The following is a 23,424-nucleotide window of genomic DNA, read 5'->3' on the forward strand; positions in this document are numbered from 1 at the left end:
TATGGAACCTCTTATCTTTATTACATTTATGACTACATGGCGGTACAAAGCATGCTATCCGCACGCTTTTTGTCCTCATGCAAGGCCTGGGTTGTTGTGTCTCACAAAGCGTGGCCTTCTCCTCCTGCGCCTCCTCCTGTTCCATCACGTGTGCTGCTGCTGCTGCTGCTGGGTTAGCGTTGCCGCGTGGTCCCTGTTTATTGAACCTCTTATCTTTATTACATTTATGACTACATGGCGGTACAAAGCATGCTCTCCGCACGCTTTTTGTCCTCATGCAAGGCCTGGGTTGTTGTGTCTCACAAAGCGTGGCCTTCTCCTCCTGCGCCTCCTCCTGTTCCATCACGTGTGCTGCTGCTGGGTTAGCGTTGCCGCGTGGTCCCTGTTTATTGAACCACTTATCTTTATTACATTTATGACTGCATGGTGGTACAAAGCATGCTATCCGCACGCTTCTTGTCCTCATGCAAGGCCTGGGTTGTTGTGTCTCAAAGCGTGGCCTTCTCCTCCTGCGCCACCCTCCTCCTGTTCCATCACGTGTGCTGCTGCTGGGTTAGCATTACCGGTCCCTTTTCCTGGAACCTCTTATATGTATTACATTTATGACTGCATGCCGACAAAAAGCATGTTACCTGTGCAAAGAAAACAGACATTTCCCGCATTTAAAAGACAGTTTTCCCTTTGAAACTTTAAAATCGATTTTCTCAAAAACTATAAGCTCTTTTTGCTAAATTTTTTTTTCCTCTTGTACCCACTCCCAAGGTGCACATACCCTGTAAATTTGGGGTATGTAGCATGTAAGGAGGCTTTACAAAGCACAAAAGTTCGGGTCCCCATTGACTTCCATTATGTTCGGAGTTCGGGTCGAACACCCGAACATCGCGGACATGTTCGGCCTGTTCGGCCCGAACCCGAACATCTAGATGTTCGCCCAACACTAACCGTTACAATAAGCTTTTAATTATTAGGAAGAACATTTCCTTATTTTTTTATCAGTTCTGTTAGGGCTGGTTCATTGTGACAGGTGCTCCTCACTCAGGCTGCAGGAAGATGAGACACTGTGTTATTAACCTGAAGAAGCGGGCGAATCCCGAGAAACGTGTTCTTTGTATTGGTGTGGTGTCAAATACATTTATTCTTAAACCTCCGAAATGAGGTAAGATTGTTCCTTACTAACACCAACATTGTTTTCTGACACTCACATTGGGGCGCCTCCTCCCACCCAGTATATACCTTAGGTCGTAGAACATAAGTCAATTTAATAATCTCCCAGAATCCCTCATTACAGTGAAGCTCTACCACCAGGGCCGGTTCTTGACTTTTTGCTGCCTGAAACAAACTTGTGAGGATGACCCCCCCCCCCCCCCCAATATGGAAATATGGAATGATCACACAGCACGCAACAATTTTCTCTGCTTCATTGAATGTTCTGACATGACATGCTGCAACTCAGCACAATAGCACACTGGCTGACTCTGAGTCTGTGACAAACAAACTGCTCACCCAAAGCCACTCCATTACTCCTTATTCAGGACAGCTGTGCCACCTCCTCCCTTCTGCTGTGCTAGTCAAATGAAACACTGCTGCTCTCCCACCTTCTCACTCACTGTCAGACTCCTCACACAGCACAACAAGCTGCTTTTCCCCAATGATGACCTCTTCACCTCGCTCTCCTCCCACTACTCCTCCCACTCTGACTGCATGCTGTAAGTGTAAACACAGTACAAACATGCTGCCCCTGTAATCTCTGCACCTGATGCAAATGTTTCACCTTGCTTCATGAGAGAACTGGCCATGTCTACCACACACAAAAAATATTAGTCTATGGTGTAGCAGCTAACTTTGATGTGGACAGTGGTGGAGCTAGAAATCATGTGGCAACCCCAACCCAACTGAACTTTGATGGGGCTCCCCCAATGTTCAAATCTGTTTTCTGTACCCCATTTGCTACCTTGACACCTCTTGTTGCCAGGGGTCATGTGACAAGAGTGGCCATCATGATCACTCCATTCATATCATGTGTGGCTATAAATAATCCTAATATGGAGGATGAACTCCAGTATCAGAGAGGGGGTAAGAGGTTGCACCACCACAAAGCCCTAGTTGCCCCTATAGTCACACCTCTGACTGTGGGAGGAGCTTGGTTGCTGTAAAATGGTGGGCACCATAATAGAGCATTGCATAATACATCTGTTACTGGACAACATCACCATTCTGATGGACTTTGCCTGCTGGTGGTGGACATTGTAATAAGTTTAAATAAACTATGAAAAGCAAGCTTTATTTTATTATTTATTTATTTTTACATTTTTCTTCTTTTTTTTGCCCATTATTTTCGTTATACATTAAGGTTGCCAGGCAGTTGTGCCATCTCATCAATGGTTTGCTGTTAGAAATACAGTGTAATGCTGACTAATGAGGCAGCGTATGCGACCGATGTCAGTGGGAGATGAACAAGAAGAATTCGGCAGATCCTTGGAAATAACCACAGATAATGCGTCTGTAATTGGTGGACAGTGTCAATGCCAACTTATGACATGCCAATTAATGTCACTATACACCTGTCAGCAGTTGGAGGTAAAATACAGCTGGTGGGACTTGCTTAAAGACATAATGGGGCAGAAAGCTGAATTCATGAACCTTTAAGACTTGGTTGGCTTTTAATGAAGAAATTTATATAACACCTGGTGGAGGGGTCAAACCAGGTCTTCCCAATTCCACTGTTGATTTAGATTTTTTTCAGCGTTTTATTCCTTTGCTTCATTAGAATTCTGTGTAGATAAAAATAAAAATTCAGTTACCTAAGAGTGTGTCTGAAGCTCTGTTCTCACTTGTAGCGGATGCAAAATGGCATGGGAAGCAAGCTCCGTGGCACGTCCATCATACATCCCCATCCTCTTTGATTGCGATCCCCGATACTCACATGTTTCCTGGTTCTGCTGCTGCTGAGTGGTGACTCCTCCACTTGGACCCTCATTAAGTCGGTAAACAGAACGGAGGCTGGCAGAAGCATTGGTCTCCTCATAGGATCCAACAGATCAATTCTGGTGTTGAAAAGGGGGCCTGAACCATCTGTGTGAAAAGGGCGCCTCTATAGACTTCAATACGTTATACATGGGGATGTTATTTGTTGCAAATCTCACCTACAAGGTGGTTAAAAGGATACATTTGTTGTTGTTTTTTCCAGCTATAAAAAATGTGCCTTTTATAGCCAAGATTTTTTTTTTAGGATATAAAAGGGTGACTGTAACGATCGGTGGGCGCAGAGAGTATCTGATTACCGGTGATCTGCAGTATCGCCGGAAATACAGATATATACCAGATTATAAGTGATCTGCAGTCTCACCGATAATCCGATATACAAACTAACCTCTGTTCGCCTGAGTAGAGTGTAGTGTTTTGGTGTAACAGTAACACTAGGAGGCCTAGGCCTCAGTGCAGCAAGGAGAACTGCACGTATTCCTTCCGCAGACCTGAGCTCTCCAAGACGGGAGGAGTCAGACTGACAGTAGGAAGGAAAGTCCGAGAGTGACACTCAGGAAGAAGTGTCACTAACAGGACTGGGAACCGCCTCCAATCGTGAGGTCGGTTCTCGAGGTCAGACAAGCCAGGTCGTACACACACGGACAGATAAAGTACAAATACAGTAGGCAAAGGCGGAGTCAAAGTACAGGCAGGGTTCGGCAACGGGGTATCAGATATATCGGGGTACAAAATCAGGAGGCAGAAACAGAGTCTTGGAACGAGCCGAGGTTCGGCAACAGAGTATCAGAAATATCGAGGTACAAGGTCAGAGTTCAGGAGGATAGTCGAGGCAGGCAAAAGTCATAACATATAATCACAATCAAACTAGTACTTTAGCTATCAAATATCTAGCTAAGTGTAGGATTACAGCTCCAGCTGGTCCCGGCACACTTCAGGATCTGACTACGGATCTGGGTGCTCCCACGTATGTGATCGCACGCCAGACAAAGAGCAAGTGAACAACCAGCAGTATATATACTCTAGGACCTTTCCAGGACCTCCCTAATTGCTGGTCCAATGAGAGCAGTGGAATTTGTCAGCTGACCCAGCTGGTCAGCCGACACCCTTCTAACTGCTATTTAAACTCTGCCTTTCTGCTCGCGCGCGTGTAAGTCTGAATCTTGGTGGACTATCAGTCCCAGCCACACCAGTACTGTCATGCAATGTATCTAGTGCGGGGGCCGCCTCTGATGCGGATTCCGCCGTTCCCAATGCGGATTCCGCCGCACTGCCTATGCGGCATGCAGCGTTTTTTCCGCGTTGTGACGCCATGCTGGACGCGGAAACAGCCGCCTCACCTTGAGAGACGGCGGCATTTCCGCGTTTCCTTACAGTACCCCCTCCCCGAGGAGTGGACTCCGGACAACTCCTACCAGGTTTCTCGGGATGTAAGGCATGAAACTCCCTCCTTAACTCGTCTGCATGCATGCGTGAACCCGGTACCCACTGTCTCTCCTCAATGCCGTACCCTTTCCAATGTACGAGGTACTGTACCGAATTCTGTACCATGCGTGAATCCAATATCTTTTCTACCTCGTACTCAGGTTGGTCGTCCACCACCACAGGAGGAGGAGGAGTGGGACCCACATGGACTGCTGGTTTAAGCAGGGATACGTGGAAGGACTTTACCCCACGCATGCTGGCGGGAAGATCAACGGAATACGTAACGTTGTTGATCTTCTTGGCCACTGAAAATGGACCCACAAACCTGGGGCCCAGTTTATCTGAGGGCTGTCTCAGGGTTAAGTGACGTGTGGACACCCAGACCAAGTCTCCTGGCTGGAACTTCCACTCCAATGAGCGTCTTTTGTCAGCCTGACCCTTTTGACTCTGGAATGCCCTTTCCAGATTACTCTTCACCTTCCCCCAGATGACTTTAAATGCCCTGTGCCAGGCTTCCAGGGTTGGAAACGGAGAGGAGGCAACTGGCAAGGGGGAAAACTTGGGCGATCTCCCCGTTACCACCTGAAAAGGCGAAAATCCGGAGGAGGAATTTCTCAAGTTATTTTGAGCAAATTCTGCGAAGGGCAAAAATCTGACCCAGTCGTCTTGTGCCTCCGCAACATAACATCTCAAAAATTGTTCTAGAGACTGATTTATCCTTTCAGTCTGGCCATTAGTCTGTGGGTGGTAGCCGGACGAGAAAGACAGCTTCATGCCCATTTGGTGGCAAAATGCCCTCCAGAATCTAGAAATGAATTGGACTCCCCTATCCGACACTATGTTTTCCGGAATGCCATGCAGCCGGAAAATGTGGATGATGAACAGGTCGGCCAATTCCTGAGCCGAGGGGAGTCCTTTCAAGGGCACGAAATGGGCCATCTTGCTGAAGCGGTCGACTACCACCCAAATGACCGACATGCCTTCAGACCTGGGGAGCTCACCCACGAAATCCATGGACAAGTGGGTCCATGGCTCACTCGGGGCGGGCAAAGGCTGTAAGGTACCGACAGGTGCCAGCCGGGAGGGTTTACTCTTAGCACATACTGCGCATTCCCTAACAAATTCCCTGCAATCAACAGACAGGGAAGGCCACCAGGCACACCTGGCTACAAGATCCTGTGTTCTGGCAACTCCAGGATGTCCAGCATTTTTATGTGCGTGGAACATTTCAAGGATCTGAAGACGAAAGGGCAAGGGAATAAACATGACCCCTTCAGGCTTCCCTTCCGGGATGTCCTGCTGAAAGGGGCTCAACGTCTCCTTCCAGTCTTCCCAAGTATCAATTGCAGCCAGCACCAATTTTCGCGGAACAATCGTCTCAGGGACGGAGGCCTGTGCTGTTTCTGGCTCAAAGCACCTGGATAGCGCATCTGCCTTAGTATTCTTACTGCCCGGGGTGTACGTAATCACGAATGTGAACCTTGAAAAAAACAGGGACCATCGAGCCTGACGAGGGCTTAACCTCTTAGCCCCCTCGATGTATTCCAGATTCTTGTGGTCGGTAAAAACCGTGATAGTATGCTCCGCTCCTTCTAACCAATGACGCCATTCTTCAAAGGCTAGTTTAATGGCTAAGAGTTCCCTGTTGCCTATATCGTAGTTTCTCTCTGCTGGAGAGAATCTCCGAGAAAAATAGGCACATGGGTGCAATCTACCCTGTAAGCCTGAACGTTGAGACAGCACAGCCCCCACCCCGACTTCTGAGGCGTCTACCTCAACAATAAAAGGGAAGGAAGTGTCTACGTGTCTTAGTATGGGTGCTGTGCAGAACAGCTCCTTCAAGGTCGAAAATGCCTGTAGGGCCTCAGGCGACCAGTGAGTAGTATCCGCCCCTTTCCTAGTGAGACTGGTGAGAGGTGCAATAACGGTGGAGTACCCCTTTATGAACCTCCTATAATAGTTTGCAAAACCCAGAAAACGTTGCAACGACTTTAACCCCACCGGCTGAGGCCACTCCAGAACAGCGGATACCTTGGCAGGGTCCATAGACAGGCCCGAGGTGGAGATTATGTACCCCAGAAAGGCGACAGATGTAACTTCAAAAATACATTTTTCCAACTTGGCGTACAGCAGATTTTGTCTCAACTTGTTTAGCACAAATCTGACATGGACCCTGTGCTCGGAGAGGTTGTTGGAGTAAATTAGTATATCGTCAAGGTATACAAGCACAAACCTACCCAACACCTCCCTGAATACCTCGTTAATCAATTCCTGGAAGACGGCTGGCGCATTGCACAACCCGAAGGGCATCACTAAGTACTCGTAATGCCCATCGGGTGTGTTGAAGGCCGTCTTCCATTCATCGCCCTCTCTAATGCGGATCAGGTTGTATGCACCCCTCAGATCCAATTTTGAAAAGATCTTAGCGTCTGTGACCGGCGTGAATAAATCGTCTATTAATGGCAACGGATAACGATTCTTCACCGTGATTTTATTTAGGCCCCGATAATCGATGCAAGGTCGAAGACCTCCGTCTTTTTTCTTAACAAAAAAGAAACCGGCCCCTGCAGGCGAGCGGGAGGGGCGAATGAACCCCTTGGCCAGATTGTCACGGATGTACTCCTGCATAGCCACCTTCTCTGGTCCAGACAAATTATACAGGTGACCCCTAGGGGGCATACAACCGGCACGGAGATCGATGGGGCAATCGAAAGGGCGATGAGGAGGTAACCTATCAGCAGCCCTGGGACAGAATACATCCGAGAACTCGGAGTATTGCTCGGGAACACCCTCCACATGTACCTTGGTCTGACCTAATACCACTTTTCCTAGGCACTGTTGGGAACAGAAGTCTGACCAACTGGTTAATTGTCCTGTCGCCCAATTGATCTGTGGCGAATGAAGCTGCAGCCAAGGCATACCTAGGACAATGGTGGAGGTGGTCATATGTAACACAAAAAAACGTAAACTCTCCCTATGCAGTACCCCAGTAATGACTTCCACCCCTGGTGTCTGGGACAGCGGACGGTCCCTTTGTAACGGGGAGTCGTCCACGGCAGTAACCTGGATAGGTGGTTTTACTGGGGTGAGAGGAATGTCCAACTTCTCTGCAAATTCGGAACTCATGAAGTTAGCCGCGGAGCCTGAATCAATAAAGGCCTCTGTGGCTTCAGATTTGTCCCCCCATGTAATCGTACAGGGGAGGAGCAATCGTCTTTCTTTCAGGGGTGCGAGCTGGGCGCCTAGGGTGTCACCCCTTATCACTCCTAGGCGGTAGCGTTTCCCGGCTTATCCTTATTAGGCTTAATGAGACAGTCTCGTACCCTATGCCCCCCTTCACCACAGTATAAACATAGTTGTTCCAACAATCTCCGTCTTCTCTCCACTTGGGTCAATTTAGACCGACCGATCTGCATCGGCTCAGGTGGAGGCAAGACCGGAGATGATGAGACAGAAGGAGACGGAGTTACTAGGGGTGCAGCGGGAGGCACTGTGTAAGAGGTCGGCCTAAGCCGATGACTGCCCCTAGTCTGTCTCTGATGGCGTAGCCTACGGTCGATTCGAATGGCCGATGAGATGGCCTCGTCGACTGTTTTGGGTTCGGGTTGGCTTAACATTAGGTCGGAGACCTCATCTGACAACCCAGACAGGAAGTAATCTAACAGGGCATAAGTGCCAAACCTGGCCGTAACTGACCACCTACGAAATTCGGCCGCATAATCCTCGACTGGACCCCTGCCTTGCCGTAAAAGTTTGAGCTTCCGCTCAGAGGATGCAGCAAGGTCAGGGTCGTCGTAGATTACGGCCATGGCCTTAAAAAATTCCTCTACCGAGGTCAGAGCAGTATCGGTAGAAGGCAGGTTGTATGCCCATGACTGGGAGTCACCAGACAGCAAAGTTTTAATAAAGGTGACCCGTTGGGTCTCAGTCCCCGAGGATCGGGGTCTCAACTCGAAATACGATAACACTCTACTCCTGAAATTCCGGAAGTCAGACTTGTGGCCGGAAAATTTATCAGGTACAGGCATACGTATGTCAGTACTAGGAGAGGATCGCACTGAATCAACTGACGTCTGGAGGGTTTGCACAGAGCCTGACAGGACATCAATCATAGTCTTGTGGCTACCCAGCACTTGGTTGATGTTTTCCACCGAAGTGGCAAGTGCGCCCAGACGGTCAGTATGTGCGTCCATTTGCATTTTTTGGGTCTGGCGTTCTGTAACGATCGGTGGGCGCAGAGAGTATCTGATTACCGGTGATCTGCAGTATCGCCGGAAATACAGATATATACCAGATTATAAGTGATCTGCAGTCTCACCGATAATCCGATATACAAACTAACCTCTGTTCGCCTGAGTAGAGTGTAGTGTTTTGGTGTAACAGTAACACTAGGAGGCCTAGGCCTCAGTGCAGCAAGGAGAACTGCACGTATTCCTTCCGCAGACCTGAGCTCTCCAAGACGGGAGGAGTCAGACTGACAGTAGGAAGGAAAGTCCGAGAGTGACACTCAGGAAGAAGTGTCACTAACAGGACTGGGAACCGCCTCCAATCGTGAGGTCGGTTCTCGAGGTCAGACAAGCCAGGTCGTACACACACGGACAGATAAAGTACAAATACAGTAGGCAAAGGCGGAGTCAAAGTACAGGCAGGGTTCGGCAACGGGGTATCAGATATATCGGGGTACAAAATCAGGAGGCAGAAACAGAGTCTTGGAACGAGCCGAGGTTCGGCAACAGAGTATCAGAAATATCGAGGTACAAGGTCAGAGTTCAGGAGGATAGTCGAGGCAGGCAAAAGTCATAACATATAATCACAATCAAACTAGTACTTTAGCTATCAAATATCTAGCTAAGTGTAGGATTACAGCTCCAGCTGGTCCCGGCACACTTCAGGATCTGACTACGGATCTGGGTGCTCCCACGTATGTGATCGCACGCCAGACAAAGAGCAAGTGAACAACCAGCAGTATATATACTCTAGGACCTTTCCAGGACCTCCCTAATTGCTGGTCCAATGAGAGCAGTGGAATTTGTCAGCTGACCCAGCTGGTCAGCCGACACCCTTCTAACTGCTATTTAAACTCTGCCTTTCTGCTCGCGCGCGTGTAAGTCTGAATCTTGGTGGACTATCAGTCCCAGCCACACCAGTACTGTCATGCAATGTATCTAGTGCGGGGGCCGCCTCTGATGCGGATTCCGCCGTTCCCAATGCGGATTCCGCCGCACTGCCTATGCGGCATGCAGCGTTTTTTCCGCGTTGTGACGCCATGCTGGACGCGGAAACAGCCGCCTCACCTTGAGAGATGGCGGCATTTCCGCGTTTCCTTACAGTGACCTTTTATAGGCAAGGTTTTTTTGGCTATGAAAGGGTGCCTTTTATGGCCGAGATTTTTTTTTCAGCTATAAAAGTGTGCCGGATATAGCCGAGATAATTGTTTCAGCTATTAAAGCTCGCTGGATATAGCCAAGATTTTTTGGGGCTATATGAATGCGGCTACAAGATTGGGTATATCGGCAGGTGACTAAATTAGGTTATAACAGTTAATTCGGTTATATCAGTTCAAAATAACATGTATGTTTGACATGAAATGTGGTGAAGATTGTGCACCAACATGGGGGATTAAGGTTAGGCATCTCCAGGAGGGTTAGGATTAGGCATTACAATGAGGTGGTTTTAGGGTTAGGCATCACCAAGGGGGGTCTTAGGTTTAGGCACTACCGAGGGGGGGGGGGATCTTAGAGTTAAGCACCACCGATGGGATCTTAGGGTTAGGCACCACCAAGGGGCCTTAGGGTTAGGCACCACCAGGGGGGCCTTAGGTTTAGGCACCACCAGGGGAGGGTTCTGTGTGAGAGTAGGGAGAAGTTAGGTCATAGTAGTAATCACTTTTCTCAGCTATATCACTTTTCTCGGCTATATCTCGGCTTTCTCCGCTATTTCCAACGCCCTTTTAGAGCACCCTTTTTAGCCCCAAAAGATCTTGGCTTAACCAGTGCCCTTTTATAGCCGAAAAAAATGGCTATATCTAGCACCCTTTTATAGCTGAAATATCAACATTTTCAAATGAATGCCCAATTCTACCTAGCAGCAGTCAGAATTTTCATTGGTTGACCATAAACCAATGAGAATCCTCCCCGTTGCTCAGGATACCCATAGGTATGGTGCGATTGTCCTGCCCAGGTTCTCCTGCCTGCGGTGCGCGCTATATGTGCAATTAGTCTTACACTTTCAAACTCTTCTTTTGTCATTCGTAAAACAGCAGTTTTGTAATGTCTGTTTTTCCATTAAAAGCGTTTATAATATTGAATGTAGTCCGCCTCTATAGACTTTCATTGTGTCCATCAGCTTACGTAGTATATAAGGTGTAGCGAAAGCTGAGCAGGTCGATACTTTCAGGTTGCTATAAATCCTCTTTTAGGCAATTTACACTGTAGATATATGCTATGATTGTTTTATTATCGTATGCTCGGGTTATGTTACTTGCTGGATCTACTTCAGGGTTGTTTTAAGAAATAGCAGCAAGTTGTAGAAGGGGTTGACCAGGGCCAGTTCTAGACTTTTTGCCGCCTGAGGCAAACTTGTGAGGATGCGACCCCAAGTATAGGTAGCTAGTATAGTTTCCCCCAGTGCCTGCCCGCTCCCCCCTGCCTCCCCAAGGCCGCTGCTCTGTTAACCTCTGTGGCTGCTTCCTCTATGATCCTCCCCAGCCCCTCACCTCCAGCATAGAAGATTTCTGAAGTTCAAATCAGACAGGCACAGCAGCGCAACCCGACTGGTGTGCAGAGAAACAGAATAGCGGTTCTTCTGGTAACACACTATACAGGAAGTACTTACTTCCTGTATATCACTGCTGAAGGGAACCGCTATTCTGTTTCCCTGCATAGCAGCCGGGTCGCCCCTCCCTGCGAACGGCTGCCACTCTGTTACCTTCTGAGCTGGCTACGGCGGCCGCAGGGAGGGAGAGGGGAGCTGGCAGGATGCCTCGGAGAGGCAGGGGGGAGGAGGGCGGTCGAGAGGCAGGGGGGAGGAGGGCGGTCAGGATGCCGCCCAAGGGCCCATTGCTGCCTAAGGAACCTGCCTCACTCGCCATCATATGTGATTCAGCACTGGGGTTGCCCATTTTTGTAAAGCAAGTTGTTATTACCATATTCTTATTACGGTATTATGATTTCTAATTTCAAATTTAAAGCAACAGCCAACCAAAGGTGTTTGCCTGGCTTGTCTTTATCTGCCCCAACATCAGAAATGTTTATCTAGCTGTATATTTATTTGAAGAGGAACTGTAACCAAGGATTGGACTTCATCCCAATCAGTAGCTGATACCCCCTTTCCCACAAGAACTCATTACCTTTTCTCGAATAGATCATCAGGAGGCTCTGTATGGCTGATATTGTGGTGAAACCCCTCCCCTACTTATAGAGAAACATATTCTTCTGTGCTTTCTGTTTCCCCTCACTTCCTGTGCGGCAAGTCTATCAATATCAACAACCCAGCCATTTTACGTAGTGGGGAATAAAGCCTCCGCAGCCCTCTGAATCAGCATTGAACTGCTTGTCTCAACATCAAAGTGCTCCTGAAACTGACTCTGTGCATTAGGAAGAGGAGTGGATAGACACTGTCTCTAAGGAGTATACTGAGAAAAGTACAATAGCCTGCCACTTCCTATACTGCTGCACAACACTTCACAAGGGAGATTTCAACTCATTTCTAAAAATGATTATTAGAACTATTTTATACATTTTATTCTTAAACATTTAGACAGGCACATTTTGCTCAGTACTAAAAGTACTGGCTCACAAATTGTCGTTTTAAATGCATTTAATATTACAAAATTTTATACACAAAAAGTTTTATATATTAAAAAAAAATGTCATTTTTTTAACCTATTAGCAGCCCTGCGTGCATTATCTCTAGACAGATAATGCATGCCAGGGCGTCTTTAAATGGCATATGTCATTTAGCTGCCTAATGCAACAATACAGAGAGGCACAGGGAGCTTTCATGTTTACCTAAGACTCTTCCATCACCCCTCTTCCACCACCAGGGGGTGCTGCAATGCTGACACCATCCCCTGGGTTCAGACAGAGGTGGCCTTAGAGCAGAGGTCCCCAACCTGGTGGTCCGTGAGCAGATTTCTGGGAGGCCGCGGCGGATCCGGCCTTTCTCCCTCTCAAACATCTCCCCCCCCCCCTTCCCCTGCTGCTCCTGTTACCTTATGAGCGGGCGGCTGCTTCCTTCCTTATATTCCCCGTAGCCCCTCTCCTCTTTGAAGCATCTCGTATTACAGCAGCGCTTCCTGTGCGGCTGCTGTAAGGAGGGAAGGAGGCGGGGCAGCGTTCCCATGGTAACGGCGATCGCTTCTACAGGAAGCCGCTGCCCTGCTTCCTTCCCTTCCTTACAGCAGCCGCGCAGGAAGCGCTGCTGTAATACAAGATGCTGAAACAAGGAGAGGAGCTATGGGGAATATAAGGAAGCAACCGCCCGCTCATGAGGTAACAGGAGGGGGGGGAGGGCACCTCTCCTAGCTACACTGGGGCAGCTATACTGGGGTAACTACTGGCTACACTGGGCTAACTGTACTGGCGACACTGGGGCAGCTATACTGGGCTAACTATACTTGCTATACTGGGCTAACTGTACTAGCTATTCTGGGCTAACTATACTTGCTATACTGGGCTAACTATACTTGCTATACTGGGCTAACTGTACTTGCTATACTGGGCTAACTGTACTTGCTATACTGGGCTAACTGTACTTGCTATACTGAGCTAACTGTACTTGCTATACTGTGGTAACTGTACTTGCTATACTGGGGTAACTATACTTGCTATACTGGGGTAACTATACTAACTATATTGGGGTAACTATACTACCTAACTATACTGGGGCAACTATAGTCCTTATACAGGGGCAACTGTGTTAGCTACCTATACTGGGGGCAACTATACCTACTTACCTACTTACCTATATACTACACTCAAAATTTGGTAAAAAAACGGGGGGCTGCCGCCGCCACTAGCCACGCCCCCCCAACAACCCCCCCGGGGGGCCCCGGAGAACATTTTGGTCGGGATAGTGGGCCCCGGGCTCAAAAAGGTTGGGGACCCCTGCCTTAGAGTATGCGGGTCCTGGGGCGAGTGTCATATACGGGGCCTAGAGCCATAAGAGTAGGCCATATACCATACCACCACACTCACGGCTTGCCCACCCTTTAATGCAGTACACTTTGGGACCGGAGGATCCTTGAGGACTGGCGTGGGCACAGGACTTCTGCAGGGAGCAGGTAGAAGCCCCAGGTAAGTGAGACTTTTTTTAAACACAGCTTAAAGTGGACCTGAACTCAGAACTTCCTCTTTGCTCTAAAAGATATGCAACAGCGTAATAACCTTTTAAGAAATATATTTGGTACAGCTGATACAAATCCTAAAAATCTCCAGTGTTTCTACTTCCTGCTTTCATGGAGGCAGACATTGTTATTTACATCCTGTGCTTTCAAATGAGCTTATCTGCCGTGGCAGTCAGGTGACACTGGAGAGATCAAATTACAACTTGTGAATAGACACAAATGACACGCTTAACTCCCTAAATACATACAGGATGCATTTCTCTGTTTTCCTTCTGTCCTGTGCAAGAGTTCAGGTCTGCTTTTTTAAAGATCTATTTTAATTCCTGCTATGTGCTTGCATGAAGCATGCAATGTGCCCCCACCATGCAAATGCAATCATGCAACAGACCCTCAGAATCTGATGGCCTGTTGCAGGATTGCATTTGCATGGTAGTGAGTAAGGGGGGGGGGGGGGGGGGGACAACACTTGCTTCATGCCAGCACACAGCAGGAATCAACATCTTATACACTGGCTCAGCCTGAGGCTCTTCCTGCCTGGTCAGCACTATTCCAGCACACTGCAGGCCAGGATTTAAATTACACAATGCGCATCTTGTGACAAGGCAGCGCGCGTCCTTGATTGCACGCCCACCTTGCCGGGAGCACTCAACCTTGACGTCATGTGCAGAGCGCTCCCGGCAGGGCGAGCAAGCGGTGTAGGACGTGCGCCGAGAGCTCCTGAGTGTGACGTGGAGGAGGTGGAGCTGACTAGGAACCAGAAAGAGCCTCAGGGCTTTTGGGTGAGTGGCGGCTGGCAATCATTACTTGCGGCAGCTGTGATTGCTACTGCCCCACTTGCCCCCCCCAGGCTGATTTTGAGTATGATCACATATAGCCAATAATTCAGGGGTGGTAAAATGTAAAATAAAACTTTCTAAAGTTCAAAGAATGAAAGGATCATTCAGAAACAAGATTTGACAGCCCTTTTGTCTGCGGAATTGGCAATAAACTACACTCCTTTCGTCCATCAGTACTAAATAAATACAGATTAGATAGGTTCAAAGGACAAGTACTGTGTTTACAAACAGTGGAGACTCCTACCTGCTCCCCCTAACTTCCTACCTGCACTGGAGAGCGATGACTTTGTAGACACTTTGCAAAGTTCCCCAGGGAGGGAGGGGAGGAGGAGGGGTAGCAGGGAAAGTGTGGATTGCAGCTCTGCGCTGGGGTCCTGTCATTCGGACCCATTGCAAAGTAATCAGCGCGTCAGCTTCACCATTGTTATGCAAAGTGGATGTTCTATGTGAGACTGATCTTCAAGTTTTTTTTCTCATCCCGGGACACAGCCTCCAAAATAACTGCTGTGTCTCCAGAAAACTGAGAGAGGGAGAGAGGAGGAGTGTCTGATCAGACAGGCACCGACTGCACACCAGAGGAAAAAGACAGATCTGCTGTAGCCAGCCAGTTCAGAGCCGGTGTTCCGACGTGATAACCTACACGTCGAATTTGCCTACATCCACTATCAAACGTAATCCAGGAGGGTTAGGGGTTAGGGTTGGGGGAGGGGAAGGGATAGTAAAAGTCTATGGGATGTAGGTTAGTTCGACGTGTAGGATAAAGTGTTGGAGCACCGGACATGTGCGAGGAGGAGAGCCTGTCACCACTGCGAGGACCACTGGTGCCTTGTCCGTGGTTGCTTCAGGTCAGGCTGCCGACGGGAGTTTTGCAGTGGCCAGTGGGCAGGACCTGCAGATCGAGGACTCGCACTTCTGTGAGTGCTATGCGTATGACGTCAATCGTGACGTCATGCGCAGAGCGCACCCAGCAGGGCAGACAAATGGAACGCAGACAGGTCTGCACTCCAGATACAGGAAGCCTCAGGGCTTTTAGGTGAGCAAGCTGCCGGCGGCCAGTACATAATATAAATGTAAGTGGCAGCTGTGTGGGGCCTCTTCAAGTGCGGGGCCTGGGGCGATTGCCCCACTTGCCCCCCCCCAAAGGCCGGCTTTGCCTGGGTTACAGGAACCAGAGAGGAAGGAGACTTAAAAAAAGAAAAAGATTTCATACATACCTGGGGCTTCCTCCAGCCCCATAGCCCCATAAGCCTGGATTGCTCCCACGCCGCAATCCTCCGCTTCCTGGATCCGCCAGTACCGGGTCCCGTCACTTCCGGCGGATGCGGCCAATTGTCCCCATGATCAGGGGCTCCCTCCATATCCTTACGTGTGCGGCTGCGCAGTATGCAGCTGCACGCGTAAGGGTATGCCGGAATCCTCTGTGATGCAGACAATTGGCCGCGTTCTTCCGCCGACTGGCTGGAAGTACGGGACCCGGTACCGGCGGATCCAGGAAGCGGAGGACGGCGGCGTGGGAGCGATCCAGGCTTATGGGGTTGGAGGAAGCCCCATATATATATAACATCTTTTAGCTTCTTAACCTCCCTGGCGGTAAGCCCGAGCTGAGCTCGGGCTATGCCGTGCAGGAGGATTTCTCAGGCTCTACTGGGGCGATTCGCCCCATTCAAAGTGCTGTGCGCGCAGCCAGCATTTTGCTAGCCGCGTGCACAGCTTGATCGCCGCCACTCTGCGGCGATCGCCCACACGCAGCGGCGAAAGAGGGCCCCCCCACCAGAGCCCTGCGCTGCCCGGACCAATGAGTTCCGGGCAGCGCTATGGGCTGGATCGGGTGTGCCTAACGTCAGGACGTCGGCCGACGTCCATGACGTCATCCCGATCGTCGCCATGGCGACAGGAGAAGCCAAACAGGGGAATGCGTTATATACGCGCTCCCCTGTTTGCTATTAGTGCCGCCGATGATCGCACTAGAGGGACACATGCGCCCTCTAGTGGTGTTTCATGTAGCTACCACTCTGGTAGCTTTACATGAAATAAAAAAAAAAGGATTTTTGCCAATTTGGCAAAAAAAAATTAACCGCCAGGGAGGTTAATATCTGGTTCTCTTTAAGATTACATGTCATATCATGTGATCGGTAGAGATGGCCGACCGGTTCGCATGCGAACTTATTCGCTCGAACATCATGGGTTCGCGTTCACGGTCGAACGCGAACTTTATGCGAGTTCGACCCGCCTCCTATACTACATCATTGGGCTAAACTTGAAAAACACAAAGCGAGACCGAGAGCCCAATATAGTGTAGTACCTTAGTAGCAGATGATACAGTGTGTAATCAAGCAATGGTTATACTCACAAGTAAAGGTTGCCACAAAAGGCAACCACTGGATAGGCAGGTGGGGAGAACTATAACCTGACCCCACTCAGGTATAAGAAGTCGCTCTCTGTAGATAAGAAAAAGGAGATATACCCCTCCACCACCAGGGGTGGACTAGTTGATTTGTAAAACAGTATAACAGAGGCGCCAACAAGAGTAAAAGCGATTAAAAATGTGTAAAAGGGGGAAGTTGGTGGACTCACCTCCCTCTCTCTAGGAAAAAAATGGACAATGGGACGTTATTCACATACAAAGGCACTTTCACTGCACCTGCGTGACAGCAAGCAGTGTTATATACCAGTCACTGCATACCTGTTCAGTGTACCTGTGTGTGTGACAGCTGCACATTTGTAATACCAGTCCGTGCATACCTGTTCATGTTCACTGCACCTGCGTGACAGCACGCAGTGTTATATACCAGTGACTGCATACCTGTTCAGTGTACCTGTGTGTGTGACAGCTGCACATATGTAATACCAGTCCGTGCATACCTGTTTACTGCACCTGTGTGTGTGACAACTTCACAGTGTATTGATACCAGTCCGTGCATACCTGTTCACTGTACCTGTGTGTGTGACAGCTGCACATTATATTGATACCAGTAACTGCATCCAACTTTGTGCAAATGGCGTCTTTCATGCTGTCCAGCCTGTTAAAGGACCCGCCTATAAAAAAACTCAAGTAGAATGGCTTGTACAGGGTGGCAACGCTACTAGACCCTCGGTATAAGCACAAAGTGGCGTAGATGTTACCAAATCACCAGAAGGCAGAAAGGATGCAGCACTTGCACCACAAGCTGGCAAGTATGCTTTACAGTATGTTTAAGGGTGATGTCACAGCACAACGGAATAAAATGCCAGTAATCTTCCTCCTCCTCCCATATCCACGCAGGCAAGGACAGGACGCTCCAGCGATCTCATGCTGATGTTGGATATGCGGACATTCTTTAGTCCAACGACTTGCCTTAGCCCTTCTGGATCCACCCTCCACCAACGCCTCGACTGGCAGGTAGCTGACTACCTGGCCTTAACTGCGGACGTAGACAACAGCGATGAACCCCTGGACTACTGGGTGCGCAGGCTTGACCTGTGGCCAGAGCTGTCACAATTTGCCATCCAATTTCTGGCTTGCCCTGCCTCAAGTGTCCTGTCAGACGCAGCTGGAGGCATTGCACTGAGAAGAGAAGTCGCCTAGGTCAAAAAAGTGTTCAGTACCTCACCTTTATCAAAATGAATGAGGCATGGATCCCGGAGGGCTACTGTCCGCCCGAAGACTAAGTCAGTCCCGGCACACAGCATCTCTGCCTGCACGCAGTGTGACTGCCTGCCCTAACACTAAGTCGGTCCCCACACAGCAACTCTGCCTGTAGGCTGCTTATCTGCCTTCTCCGCCACCACCAACAGGGTCCAGGACTCCAGGTGGATTCCTGAATTTTTAGGGCTGCTGCTAGCAGCCAGCGGCCGCTAACAAAAACAATACTAATTTTTTCTGGTGTGTGTACATGCCTGCCTAATTTTTCTGGCTGCACTGCGGCTGCAACAACAAAACAAAGGACATGTACATGTGTCAATTCCCCTTCGTGATCGTTATCTTGCCGTGGTGAAGGGGCTTGCATATCACAGTGAAGCAATGACTGCCGGCTAATATGAGTGTGTTGGAGGGCACACCTGACCCAAGATAATAAGGTCGTTGTTTCATTGTGGACAGACCAAATTCGATCCGCTGGACAGTCACTGTTGTTATGTCATTGAGCTACCTCAACCCGGCGACCATATGGGCTTGAAAACCACCAAGGCCTGCACTCTCGCCATGATGCGCACCAGTCCAGCACGGCCGTCACTACACAAACAGCTGTGTGCGATGCGTTACACAATGTGTTTGGTCTGTCAGTGTGAAGCAGTACACTAATTACACTAGAGAATTGATGTGCAATCTTGCGCTAATCACACCAGGCTTGGTTGGGTGTCTATTGCAACAACTAGCAGCTCCTTGATCCTGGCTGAAGGAATGGCAAAAACTGAAAAACATATACAAAAAAGAGCGCTCCGTAGTGCATTAACGTTGTTTATTCCTCAGATGCGCAAAAAATATAAAACACTTACAAGAAAACAATGAGATAAAAGCATATCATGGGCAACAGCCCAGTCAGACAATCATGTGTGGCAACCTGTTCCTCCTCTGTGGCCTGCAGTGGATGGATGTCCCAGCTGGTGATGGACAATGGTGCTTTCCCTCTGATGCCCGTGTGCAGTGACTACACGACGCGTTTCGGCGTATCCACGCCTTTGTCAAGTGTGTCACTGCACTGCACACGAAGTTAATATATAGAGGTTTATGTGGGGCATGACCCGGCTCTAAACGCATGACCCTATTGTCAGGACAATTATCTAGGGGTATATTTGGAGATTAACAGATGTTCCTTTCGTGGTAATGTTTAAAAGATACACATAGCTAAAAAGTAAATCTTTACCTTCAGTTTTATGGCGCTGAGTCATGAGCTGTCTAGATGGTATGCAGCGTAACTAGTACTCATGGCTGCGGACAGGCTGGGAGTGCAACACGAAGGACGTCAGTGGTGACGTACCTTGCGTGACCCAAAGAGCAGAGCTCGGCGGGCGTGGCTTAGCTTCTAGCCACACGCGCCTTAGCATTATGGGTGGCCAGCGGGCGACAGTGGGCGTATCCATACGCCCCGAAGCCGCATCCCTATAAGGGCAAAGGGAGGAATCTCCCATACACTAACCTGTCTTCCGTATAGTGGAAACCAATCCGCTTGCAGCATCAAGTTGCTAAGCGACTGAGCTGCACGGGTCACTTGCGCCCAGCCGCGTACCAATCAGCTGATGGCATTGAGTTGCTGGGCGACAAAACTCTATAGATCACGTGCGGACTGCCGCATATCAAATATTGTGTGTGTACTTCTCAGGGCTGATTGCCCTGGAAATTATGCGGAATGCTGTTCTAGTTAGCAACCTGAGTTATAAGGGGTGAATGATCATAGTGTTGTTGCACATATTCCACATAGAGTTGTTGCACATATTCCACATAGATACTGATCTAAATAAGAAATGGATCCAAATGGATTAAATTAAATGAATAGAGATAATATAAAAATTATGAACCATAAAATGAAACAATAAAACTGCATAAACACACACAAATTCATATACCAGAACATGCAGTAAAATCATCAATCATTGAAACTCACTTTTGCACAATTCAAAAGATACCCCTCCTCTTCTCCTAAAGGGGGGGGGGGGGGGGGGGTTGGGGGTTGGAGGGGGGGGGTTGGGGGTTGGAGGTGGGGGAGGGGTTGTAGGGGGGGGGGAGATGGGGAGGGGGGGAAAAGGGGGGGGGGGTTGTTTTGGGGGAAGGTTAGACAGGAGAAGAAAGAAAAGGAGGAGAATGATCCTCAGACTCCAGGGTGATATCAATGGAGGCGACAACATCCTATCAAATGAACCTTGCCACCTCAACCTCTTCATTTAGACCTGCAGGGGCCAAAGTATTTAGCTTGAAAATCCAATAGGCCTCCCTCTCACAGAGTCTCCTGAACCTTAACCCAGGGGGGGAGCTCAGGTGCAATCATTTCTAATCCTGTTACTATGAGGCTCTTGGTTGACTGCTTGTGATGGTGTAAAAAGTGGCGAGGTACACTATGTCCTTCTGAGCCCTCCTCGATGCCCCGTCTGTGTTCCCCAAACCTCTCTCTGAGTGGCCTTGTCGTTCTCCCGACATAATACTTGGGGCAATTGCAGGAGAGCAGGTAGACTACATGTGTAGAACTACAGTTTATGAACTGCTTCAAACTTATCCTGTCATCATGTACAATGATTTCTTTGTGTTTGTGATTTATAAATCTGCAGCACTTGCATCGTGCCTTCCGCATTTGTAATTCCCCGTTAGACCACAGAGGTGGGGTGGATGTACCCTTCCCTCATCATGTGTACCGATATTGCTTTTCGCAATTTTATTTTTCAATGATTTTGCCTTCTTAAATCTTGTCTGTGGCTTCCCACTGAGCCTTTGTTCGAGTATAGGGTCTCTTAGGAGTAGTGGCCAATTTGATCTAATGATACCTTCAATTTCACGGGCTTTTGTATTGTAGTTGGTCACAAAACATGGTCCCCGTGCTAGAGCCTCTTGTTCATTCCTATTGATATTTTTGTTTTTATTTTTATTTTTGTTTGTGTCCATATTTTGCACGTCGTCCCGCCCCTGTATTCTTCCCTTGAATTCATTTTTAGCTGTTTCCACTTGATTTTTATCATAACCTTTCTCCAAGAATTTTTTCGCAAGGTACTCTCCTTGTTCAAGGTAGTCCAGATCACTTGTGCAGTTCCGCCTCAGTCTGCAGAACTGACTTTGTGGTATATTCGAGATCCATTTTGGATGGTGGCAACTGGTCTTATGTAAATAGGAATTGCCTGCAGTGGGTTTGAAGTGTGTTCGTGTCTTGATGCTCTTCTCACTTTCGTTTGATAGCTCCAAGTCCAAGAATACAATTTTGTCTTTACTAATGATATGTGTGAATTCAAGGCCAAAAGAGTTTTGATTGCAATATTCTGTAAACTGGATAAATGACTCTTCTGACCCATCCCATACGATGAGAATATCATCTATAAATTTTAGATAGAGGGCGAGGTTTGCTCCAAAAGGGTGGTGGCCCCAGATATAAAACTCCTCCCAGTAGGCCATATAGAGGTTCGCAAAACTTGGAGCAAACCCCGCCCCCATTGCTGTCCCACAAGTCTGTAAAAAGTACTTGCCCCCAAAAGTAAAGTAATTGTATGATAAAGAAAAATCCAAAAGATCGAGGATGAATTGTGCCTGTAGTGGATTGAAACTCCCCTCTTGCATTAGGAAGTAATTAACCGCCTCCAGTCCTCTCTCATGCGGAATGCTGGTATATAGAGAGCTGACATCCAGGGATGCCCACTTGTAGCTGGCTTGCCATCTGAAGCCCTCCAAGGTTTCCAGAACATGACTCGAGTCGCGGGTGTATGCCTTGGTTCTAGTCACAATTGGCTGCAGGAAGTAATCTATATACTCAGAGAGGGGGGACAGTAGGCCATCCATCCCTGCGACAATCGGTCGTCCAGGCGGATTGAGTTCACACTTATGTACCTTGGGAATATGATAAAAGTATGGTATTAATGGATAATTATTGATAAGAAACAATTTTTCTTCCTTGGTCAGGATTCCTGAATCGCTTGCTCTATTTATTATAATTCTTAGTTCTTGCTGATATGTATTCGTCGGGTCCTCTTTCAGTTCTCTGTATGTGTCACGGTCACCTAGTAGTCTGTGGCCTTCTGCCATATATTTGTCATGATCTAAAATCACAACTCCACCCCCTTTGTCTGCTTGTCTTATCACTACATCTTTGTTCTTCATCAGGGCATTGAGGGATTGCTTTTCTATTTGATTAAGGTTGCTCTTCTTGTTCCGAACTTCCTTGGAGTTGTTACTGCATAGATTCCTAAGTTGACACCAGGTGGCCTGATAGAAATTATTAATATGTTGCCCTTTGGCATAGACGGGATTAAATACTGATCTTGGCTTAAAGTTACTTGGTTTTATAGCCCATGGCTCAAAGGAAGCCAGCCATATTTCTGGATCTGTGACATCACATTGTTCATGTAGCAGGTCCTCTAAGTCTTGTAGAGTTGATGATTCCAGGCTCAGTGGTTCACTTGCCACACAGTCGTCCTCAAGACCTTCTGCTGGAATCAACATTGGTCTCTGGTCCTCCTTAAGCCCATAATACCGTTGTAGGGTTAGATTCCTAATAAACCTGTTCAAGTCTTTAAATAACTGGAACTCATTCGGGTTAGTTGTTGGGGCAAAATTGAGACCTTTCGCGAGTAGCGACATTGTGCCTTCATCAAAGGTATGGGTTGAGAGATTGTAGATCTTAATAGTTTCCTGTGTTGCCGGATTCATTCGTGATTTCTTTTTTTGTTTTTTTACTACCTCCTCGTCCCCCTCGTCTCGTTCTAGACGTCTTTTCCCTGGGATTGGTGTCATCTGTAGTTCCTGGTCTAAAAAAACGGACCAAATCTTGTTTAGGGTCACGTACAGCTTCAGAAAATGATACTTCCTCTAATATGGCACTTGTGCTTTCAAGTTTTCTTGAGACTTGAGTGGAATGGTGCTCCTGCTCCATGGCTGCTAACGCCCAGGAGTCATTAATTTCGCTCCTGGTTTGGGGCCCTTCTTTAGCCGATGTTTTTTCTCCCTTACTGCTCTCTCTTCCTCTTTCCTTTTCATCTATTACTTCTATTATTGCTCTAAGGCTCCTAGCCCCAATGGGTCTGGATGTGTTTACAATTTCAGAAGTTGTCGATTTTGGAGGGATGTTTTGGCGGATATTTTGATCATTCCTCTGGACCCGACTAATGTCTGATGAATGCCGACCTCTAGATGGAAAGGTGGGTTGTGCCCACCTAGGTGGTCTAGAT

Source organism: Hyperolius riggenbachi, chromosome 7, assembly GCF_040937935.1.
Source record: "Hyperolius riggenbachi isolate aHypRig1 chromosome 7, aHypRig1.pri, whole genome shotgun sequence".
Lineage (NCBI taxonomy): Eukaryota > Metazoa > Chordata > Amphibia > Anura > Hyperoliidae > Hyperolius > Hyperolius riggenbachi.